We start from the raw sequence: 10,016 nt of genomic DNA, 5'->3' as shown, positions 1-10,016 counted from the left end.
ATTTCTTTTGTTTTTTTCTTTCTCTTCGCTTGTTTAGTATGGGTTATTTTAATGTAAGTTAAGTTTTAAAAAAGAACATTTTTTTTTTAATTTTATCCCTTTTTTTCCGTTGAGAAAATCTCACGGACGTAGGGCCGAAATATTCAGAGTGTGTTTGTTTAATTAAGTGTTTATTTTATTGTATTTATTCACTGCTTTATAAAAATTAAAACCCTTTTTTCTTGCTTAGTTTTTCATTATATGGAACTCAGTGGAAAGACCAAACAATTTATGATTATTTTAAGGGGATTGAGGATAATGACACCCTCCCCCACGTCCGTATCTAGAGGGGGGAGTACCGGTATTGACCCCTCTCCCCAGTAAATTTTGGTATTACTAATAAAAATGTAAAAATAATTAACATAAGCAAATTTTTTTTGTGTTTTTTTAAGTTTTTTTTTGTATTCCCCCCCCCCCCGAACGAAAATCCTCGATGATATGCCCTTGCCCCATCCCCATCCTGAGTGCGGGCTTGATTATTATATGTCCAGTCAGTCCTACAATCATTATCCTTTGTCTATGTCTGGGGTTATCAAAGTGTGGTGTGTTGACAACTGGCGGTACGTTACATAGTTATAGTGGCACAATTTTTACAGAAAAAATGAAGTGAACGTTTAAAATGTGTGCAAATTGTGCAAAATTTAGACTTATGTAAGAATACAATTCAATAATATACAATTAAAGGGTTTTATTGTTTTATTATAAACACTATTTAGGATACATTGATTTTAAAAGGCGACCTTTTACGGTGAAAATATTGGTTCATATTTCTGTCGCACAAAATGTAAAAAGTTTTAGACTGCCTTCTCTATGTCAGTGGCTTAAGCGGGGGGGGGGATGGGGGAAGCATGGAGGGGTACGTTCCACCCCTCAAATATCCCCCCCTCCTATAACAGTACCTTTTGGGATTGGGGGAGATCTATTTTCATTGAAATGTTATTTTTTATATTTTTGATGAATTGAATGAAATTAAAAATCGCCCCCTAGATTTTGAAAAATGCATTCTACCCCTTCTGAATTTCATTCAATTAACGCCACTGCTTTGGCTAAAGTAAATACTAATCAAAGGTGATAAATTCCCTCCGTGAGAATTATGGAAGCACAAATTGTTAATTTAGTTTACATAAAAGCTGTCCTAATAGTGACGTGTTATGACATCTGATGAAATTTAATAGCGTATTATTCACCTGTGAATAAGCTCATATATCAGCAACCAGGGATGTAATTACCCGCGGTTACCCTTCATAAAGGAAATGTGGGTTACCTTTTGTATGTACCCTCCCTTCGATAGTATTTCATTTAACTTGGGTCCTGATTACTTTTACAAGTAGCAACAGTTGGCCATTTCCATTAAAAGTTCCAGACCGTAAAGTTGTGTCATTTCCGAGCCAGAAAAAAATATATAGGGGAAGACTGTATAAAGATCTTCATTTTTCTACTGGGATAAAACTTTTCATGCAGAACCAGGGGTGCCAATTGGGGGAGACGGCAGGGGGTGTTGTTGCTCCCTTCTATATATTGTAGTAATCCTCCCAGATATTTTGAGAAATAACTTTTTTTTTATATTCACAAAAAATAAAATAAAAAATATTCCCCCCCCTACAGGTCCGTTAATGCTTCTTTATATAACAAGAGATATTAGTCATATTAAAGTTAGAAAAAAATAACCTCCTGTCCCTCGTCGGTCCTAGCCGGGCGGTATGCAGGATTTTTCCTCAGGGGGTGAGGGGGGGGGGTCACAAAAAGATTCTTTATTCAAGGGGGTGGGGTTCACGAAAAGATTTTTGTTCAAGGGGGGGGGATCACAAAAATAATTTTTGTTCGTAGGGTTCAGGACTTTTTTGACTGCATTTTTAAGACCTGTTACGATTCTGATAAAATTGTTTTAGTTGTTTAGGAGAAATTTGTCTGTTTACCTTTCTTTTATGACCAATTTACGAGCCGGGGTAATATTTCGGGAAGAGAGTACTACCCTCCCCCCCCCCCCCCTTCTGGATCTTTGTTTCAAATATCTGTTGCTTTTGACTTAGTATTTAACTAGGGGCCTTGTTCTTATTTCAGAGTAAGCATTTCAGTTTTAAATGAGGGGGAGGGGTCACCCAACATTTTCTATGTTGATGAAAGAGGTTTTCTGCACAATTTTTGGAGGATTTGGCTTTTTCTAAAACGTTTCGATAGACCGGGAGTCACACGAGGCCTCTAAATGGGACAAGGACTGTCCACAGCTGAAAGGGGAAACGGGTTCATTACATTTTATTGGATAATTTGTCATAGCTTATCAAACAGTTCGGGGTAACGAACTGTAAGTAAGGAGCGACACGGCTCAATGGTAACCGAAACTCTAGAAAAAGGGTTTTTGATAGCAATAGATACATCAAAAGAATCAGATTTCAATGCTGATTTCAAATATATAACTTTCATCAAGTTTAATGCTACCCATCAGAAGTTACGTGCCTGAGAAAATTTGGCTGATTTTCAAAAAAGGGGAAAGACCCCCTAAAAGTTATAGAACCTTAATGAAAATCACACCATCATATTCAGCGTATGAGAGAACCCTACTGTAGTGGTTTCAAGCTCCTATCTACAAAAATGTGGAATTTTGCATTTTTTGCCAGAAGAAAGATCACGGATACGTGTTTATTTGTTGTTTTTTTTGTTTTTTTTTCCCCAGGGGTGATCGTATCGACCCAGTGGTCCTAGAATATCGTGGGAGGGCTCATTGGAGCGGAAATTAAAAGTTCTAGTGCCCTTTTTAAGTGACAAAAAAAAAATGGAGGGCAAATAGGCCCCCTCCCACGCTTATTTTTTTCTCAAAGTCACCTGATCAAAATTTTGAGATATTCATTTTGTTCAACATGAACGAAAATATGATAAATATGTCTTTTGGGATGACTTAATCGCCCGAAGTCCCCAGTGGAAGGGCTAAAATTTATGAACTTTACCCAATGTTAACATATAGTATTGGTTATTGGGAAGTATACAGAAGTTTTCAGGAGGGTTTTTTTCTGGTAGTGGGAGGGAAGGGTGGTCGGGGGTTATGTTGGAGGATCTGTCCATGAAGGAAGTTTTCATGGGGGAAGATAAATTGCCATGAAGGGGGCGCCGGACTTGCCAGCATTATTTATTGGTTATTGGGAAGTATACAGACATTTTCAGGAAGGATTTTTTCTGGAGGGGGGGGGGGGATAGAGGAGGGGGTTACTCTGGAGAATCTTTCCGTGGAGGATGTTTCTTTGGGGTAAGGGGCATTTCTATGAAGGGGGTGCCAGATTTCCAAGCATTATTTAAAAAACGATCAGATATTAAATAAAAAAAAAACAAGTTTTTTCAACTGAAATTAAGAAGCAACATTACAACTTAAAACGAACAGAAATTATAACGTTTGTGAGGGGGTTCTCCCCCAAGTCAATACTTCGCTCTTTACGCTACAGTTTTTTTTAATGCTTTCAAAAGAGCTATCTATTCTAATTAAACGGCCTTTGTGATTCAGGGGTTTGTGAATCAATTTTTTTTTTACTTTTATCGTAAAGAGCGTGGAATTGACTAAGGGGGGGAACCCCCTCATATACGTAATAAAAAAACAATAAAAAAACAAGCGATACGGCTCAATAGTAATCGAAACTTTTAAAAACGTAATTTTGATGTCAATAAATGTATCAAAAGAATGTGTTTATAATGCTGATTCTAAATATATAAATTTTATTAAGTTTAGTATTACTCATCAAAGGCTACGAGCCTGAGAAAATTTACCCGATTTTTTAAAGAGGGGGAAACATTCCCTACAAGTGAAAGAATTTTAATGAAATCACACCGTCAGATTCAGCGTATCAGAAAACCTTCAAGCTCATATCTGCAAAAATCTGCAACTTTGTATTTTTTGCCAGAAGAAAAACATACGAATATAGAAGTTAGTTACGTAAGTTAATTTGTTAAGACATCCATTTAGCAAAAGAAAAGTAAAATTTTTATGCAAATTTTGTTTACTTATTCAATGACGGTGAGCCAAAATAAAAGCTGCATTAACTAAAAAACGATCAGAAATTAAATAAAAAAAAACAAGTTTGTTTAACTGAAAGTAAGGAGTGACGTTAAAACTTAAAACGAACAGAAATTATTCCGTATATGATAGGGGCTGTCCCCTCCTCAACGCCTCTCTCTTTACGCTAAAGATTGACTCTTTCTCACAACTTTATTTTTTAAAAAAATAAAAAAATTTATTGTAAATAGCGAGGCGTTGAGGAGGGGACAGCCCCATTCATATACGGAATAATTTCTGTTCGTTTTAAGTTTTAATGTCGCTCCTTACTTTCAGTTTAAAAAACTTGTTTTTTTTATTTATTTTACACAAGGGCCTCAAACATTAATGACAAGGAGCTGAAATTGCCGCAATTTTTAAAATTTTATTCAATAGAAATAGACAAAAAAAAGCTAAATTAAACAATTAACACCGTATTTTCGTATGTCATAAAATCAGCAAATTTTTATCGTTTATTTTTAATTAAGAACTAAAAATTATGCAAATCAAAGAGTTTAAAAAAAAACTAACTATTCAGAAGGAGAACGTGTAATTTCACTTTTTTTCAAGAGCGACGCTCTTGTTTGATAATGAAATTGGATTCAGAGTAGATTTGATGTCACTACGTTTTCGATTTTTATTATACACGATAAAACTTACGATAGGGAGTTATATATGACGATCTGAAATGATATTGAAAACTTGAATGACCTGTAACGGTGTTAAAACTGTCGTCCTATCTGGAAATAAATGTCCACATTTTCAAGAAACCAAAATGTTGGCGACTTTTAATATGTCTCCTGTCTGTCCTCAATTAGTTTTCAGTGTTTATTCAACAAGCTATTTGATAATTTTCTAATCAACTTACGAAAAAAGCATAATTTATTATGTCTTTCTGGCATGCCGCCATATCTGTGGGACGTTACGATTCGTCGGTTTTTTATGTAGCGGCAGATTTTGGTTCTAAATTAGGCGTAGTATATGACTAGATTTCCGTTGAAAACCGAAAACAGCTGCTATTTAAATCCAAATTCGACATGCGGCTTTTTACTTATTTTTGGGAGATTGAGTCCCAATATTTGTAAAAGACATGTGAAAGTGAACTTAAATAGTTAAAATAGTTTAGTAAAATACTCGAATTGTTTGCACTTACTCTAGGAAGGGAGGGGTTGTAGAATAGCTGCTCTGGGCAGAGCCATTCCTAGGATTGGTGGTACCCGGGGACAAATTGATTACAGCCCCCCACCCCCCATCCGATTTAACTATAAGCAAACAGGTCAAATAAAACTGACAAATTCGATCAAAGTGGGTACCCGCCCCCCGCCGCGGTCACCTACCCCAGTCACAGCGCCCGGGGTAGCAGCTCCACCCTCCCCTTTGAACGGCTCGGGCTTGGGGGTTAATCCCCATTAAACTGCTTGAAACGGATATGTAAAATGCATATTTACATATTTTATGTATATCAAGACTTGCTTAAGTTCAAAATCATTAGCCCCTTCTGCAGCCGGACCGCCCTGGACTCAATAATTAAATGAATATCACTCTGTATTTTATTATGTTTAAAAAACCGTATAAACAAATTAACGGACGTATGATTCTACCAACGCATGGTAACACTAAAGTTCTTCTGGTGATACTACACTTTTTTTGGAGGGGGGGGGGGTTCATCCCAACACCTTTTTATTTTATAAAGTAAGTAAAAATTAACACTTAAGGATGCAAAAAAAAGTATAACAAACTGGCCACGGGCCTCGAGGCACACACAACCTCTGCGAACTTCACTGCTTGCACTGTAGAAGTAGTGACGTAGAAACCAAATCTTGAACAGAGCCACATATATTCTATAGTGACAAGACCTCACATGCGTCCTTCCACAAGGTTTGGATGTCTCCGTCCTGCTGTACGTGCCTGTATTCAAGTGTATTTTTATGTGGAGTAAGTCAAGTTGGCTCCTGCTCAAATTTCTCTTTTGCCGTTCTGAGCTATCAGCCCTTATATTAGGGATGTAAAGGCAGTAGGAGGTCATATCCACTTGTGACGTATTGTCGATAGCCCTTTTTTCTTCTAATTGACAGCCCCGATAGCCCCTTTCAGCATGCTATATTGTCTTCTCTATGAATCTTGAACAATGAGCTAGTAGCTCAGGCGAGAAAATCTTAAAAACGTATTTTATCATTTCTTTTGATATAATCTAAATATATTAAAGTATATTTAATATTAAAAAAATTAATATTTCTTAAAAATTTTAATATAAAAGTATCTACTTTTAAGTACAAAGGGTTGTAAACCTTGCTCTCTGCTGGTATAGGGTTTATTTTGGTAAGTACAGCTGAGTCACTTAGAGTTATGGGTTCCCGTAGAGGATTTTTTTCACTGTTAAAGTATGTGTTCTATTATATTAGCTTTATACAAAGTATTTTAAAATAGGGTAGAGACAATCTTTTATATTCACCCCAATAGACTTGAAACTTTAGATAAGAGTAATAACTTTCTAGAAAATGGAAACGTGGACATTAAGAGAAAATAAGTTAATATAGGGTTTACAGAATGTTTAGTTTTGTGGGTACAGGGTAGGAAGCCCAATTAATAACCGAAAAACTTTTTTTTTGGCTCCCTTTGTACTATGATCTGGAATTACGCTACAAAATAAAAAATTTAAACTTTAAACTGTTTGTTTCTCTCACAATAGTTGAATATAATTTGACATTATAGTTTTTATTCTGCCCTTTATGATGGTCGATCAAATATTGTGTATATGATTGTGGTGTAAGCTGTGATAAAAAGAAAGGTCCTTCATGCCACTGGGACGACTGTCCTCGCAAAATTTTGTTTTTCGGATAATTTGTTTTCTTAAAGTTTTTTTATTATATTTTTTTCATAAGAATTTTTAATTTATGTACTTAAATTTTTAAATTAAAATAAATAAATTTATTTTTTTGATTTTTAAAATAAATTTTTCTTGAAACTCACTGGTACAGAATGGTAGGATACTATTGGTTACAAGTCAAATAAAGTCAAGGTTGTTATTCACGAGTCAAAAAATTTAATAGGAACCTTACTTAAGAAATTTAATGGGAACCTTACTTAAAAAATTTAATGGGAACCTCACTATGTAAAAATCAGCTTCCCTGGTAGTCATTCAAGTTATGTGAATTATCTTTTATTCTTTTCTATTGTATGTAGCTCATAACTTGGTCTTTATATCTTTTCGTGCATTTTAGCGATGTGTTTCTTAGAATTTTTTTTTTTTTTACTTATTATTGAGGCTTTTTCTAAAAAAAACTTTTAATGCTGGGGTGCAACCAGGGGGTTGGTTATGGTACTATGCCCCCCCCCTCCATGCTCGTACTTTGAGGACGGGAGGTACATGCACCAAGGGGATTCGCTGTGTTTTTGCCCCCCCCTCTACACCAGTTTGTCTGGATAAATAACGGTCTGAGTGGGGATCACTCACTATAGTAGAATTTAGAAATGTACTCTGTAAAATAACATGTGGTATGAATGAGGTAAAAATCTAGTGGTTGATTGAACAGCACACCAACGACGTGGGAATGTGAAGATGTCACTTGCTGAACGGGAGGGAGACAGCTAAGATTAATCTTATGGGGAGAATCAAGAAAAGATGGACTCTACCGAAATTTTGAAGAATTGTCTTCTGTTTCCGATGTATATTTTGCACATTTTTTAGCTATGTCACTCTCCTACGACAGGTTCTGAATAAGCTCTTGATTGAGATGTGTCTGAGCTTTCAAATCCAATTTCTAACCTGTCCGGGATCTTTTAGCTACCGTGGTAACTTGATATCTTCCTTCCGAATGGAACCATACTGGTTTCGGAAGAACGATTAGCATAGAACGTGGTGGGAAAGAAAACTGGAATGTCTCAAGTACTGGTGACTGTTTATTCTCCAATTTTTGGTCTGCCATAGGCACCTTCAGACTGTATGGAGCTTTTCACGCTGCTGAGCCATAGGGAGGGGGGCTGAAGCCCCTCCTCTGAAAAATTAGTCTCACCTGTTAACCCCGTACTTGTTCGCCTTTCTAGGAATATAATCGATAATTAATAGTATTTTATATAAATTACTTAAGAATGGTTGATCTTCATTATAATAAGGAATAGTTAAATTATATGATCTTCCTGGAGAAGTTATCCCTAAAAGTTTCTCTGTTATCTCTTCTAAAAGAAGAGTCAAAATTCATCTAAAACCTCAATAAAAGACTAGCGACAAATCAGATACTTAATTATACCTGTGCTGCAAATTTAAGAATAAAAAATGAAGACAAGAATCGTGTACTGAAAAGGAAAAATCCGATCCCTGGGAAGATGAGAGGGACTTTGCTTCAAAAATTCATGAAGACTGTGTTTATAGCGGAATTTTCTTTGAAATATTAATGCTTTTGTTCTTTAAAATGTTTAAAATTTTTAAACTTGAAATTTGTATGTTTTTAAATACAAAATTTCAAATATTTTTTATATATAAAAAATCTGCAATTTTAGATCCTCTTAAAAACATCTAGGTCCTATTTCTTTTCCCCCACAAAGAAAAATAAATTTCTTTTCCCCCAAACAAAGAATTTTCAGGCCGAAGATAACTGGATTAACCCTTGTGACTTGGACGCGGCGAAAAAAGTAATTATCCCGAGGTGTTTCTTTTTTTGGTGGGGGGGCACTTGCCCCGGACCCAGAAAATTTGGGGGCGTAAAATTTCAGATAAATATTCTAACGGTTATAATCATTTTGCATTTTTTTAGATAAAGTAGAGGGCGTGGCAAGTATAAGCAAATTGAATCCGAAATTTTCATTTTCCCATATCTTCATTACCACTCCTTTAAAATAAAACTAAGTAGACCGAACTTAATTTATTTTGATGTTTTTTTATGATATTTTGTGTTCAAATTTGTCTTAGTAAATTTGTCTTAAATTTGTGTTCCTATCCCATCATGCGTTCCTACCACCTGACATATTAGTCCTCTGGTTATAGATTCATTCGTGTTTGCGTTCCTACCCCATTATGCGTTTCTACCCCATGCAAGTTTATTCCTGTGGTAATATATTCGTTCGTGTTTGCGTTCCTACTTCATTATCTGTTGTTTTATTATTTTAATTGTTATTTCGTGTGACCAGACAGAATTAGGGTTCCACCTCTTATAATTTTAACGTCCCCTAATTGACGTTATTTTTCTCTCATTTGCAGTAAAGGGCAATGAATAGGCTCCAGCTTCGGCATGTTATTAATATCTAAAACAAAAAACATTTCGTTCAAGGTAAAGAGCGAATTATCTGCTGGATTAATTGGAAATTAATTTCGAATTACATTTTATATTAAATTTTTTGAACCCAGTTAACTAGCGCCTTTAGTGTAATTATTTGAAAAAAAACTACGTTTTCTAAAGAGTTAAAGAGGCTGAGTCACAAGTTCGAACCTTAAAACGTACAGGGATTAGGAGGTACAGTTGGGGGGCGGCCGCCCCCCAAACCCCCCGCTTTTGCAACATTTAAATAAAAAAACACGTTTTTTAAACTGAAAGTAAGGAGCGACATTAAAAATTAAAGCGAACAGAAATTATTCCGTATATTAAATGGGCTGTCCCCGCCTCCAAGCCGCGCGCTTTAATCTCAATTGGCGGTCTTTTCTTTATCAAAACTCTATTTTTTTTAAACAAAAAAAAAATGTATCGTAAAGCGTGAGGCGGTGAGGCGGGGCCCGCTCATTACATATAAGTACTAAATTATTTTAGTTTTATGTTTTACTGTCGCTCCTTACTGTCATTTTAAAAAACTTGTTTTTTTTATTTAAAGGCTGCAAAAGTGGGAGGTTTGGGGGGCGGCTGCCCCCCAACAGTACCACCTAAGACCATTACGGGTTAATGTTAGAACTTGTGACTCAGCCTCTTTAAATCTTTATAAAAAGTAGTTTTTTTAAAATAATTTTTTCCCGTTTTTGTAAAGTTTATTGCTTAAT

The 10,016-nt window shown here is 35.5% G+C and overlaps 1 pseudogene; it reads left to right on the top strand.

Annotated features, from left to right (window-relative positions):
- Positions 1–477: 477 nt before the first annotated feature.
- Positions 478–10,016, top strand: part of LOC148951856 (kelch domain-containing protein 3-like) — a 36,042-nt pseudogene continuing 26,503 nt past the window's right edge.

This window comes from Artemia sp. Qi Xiang Cuo, chromosome 5 (genome assembly GCF_049724085.1).
Source record: "Artemia sp. Qi Xiang Cuo chromosome 5, ASM4972408v1, whole genome shotgun sequence".
NCBI lineage: Eukaryota > Metazoa > Arthropoda > Branchiopoda > Anostraca > Artemiidae > Artemia > Artemia sp. Qi Xiang Cuo.
Note: the sequence above shows the minus strand (reverse complement) of the source record. Positions and strands in the feature narration are given on the sequence as shown.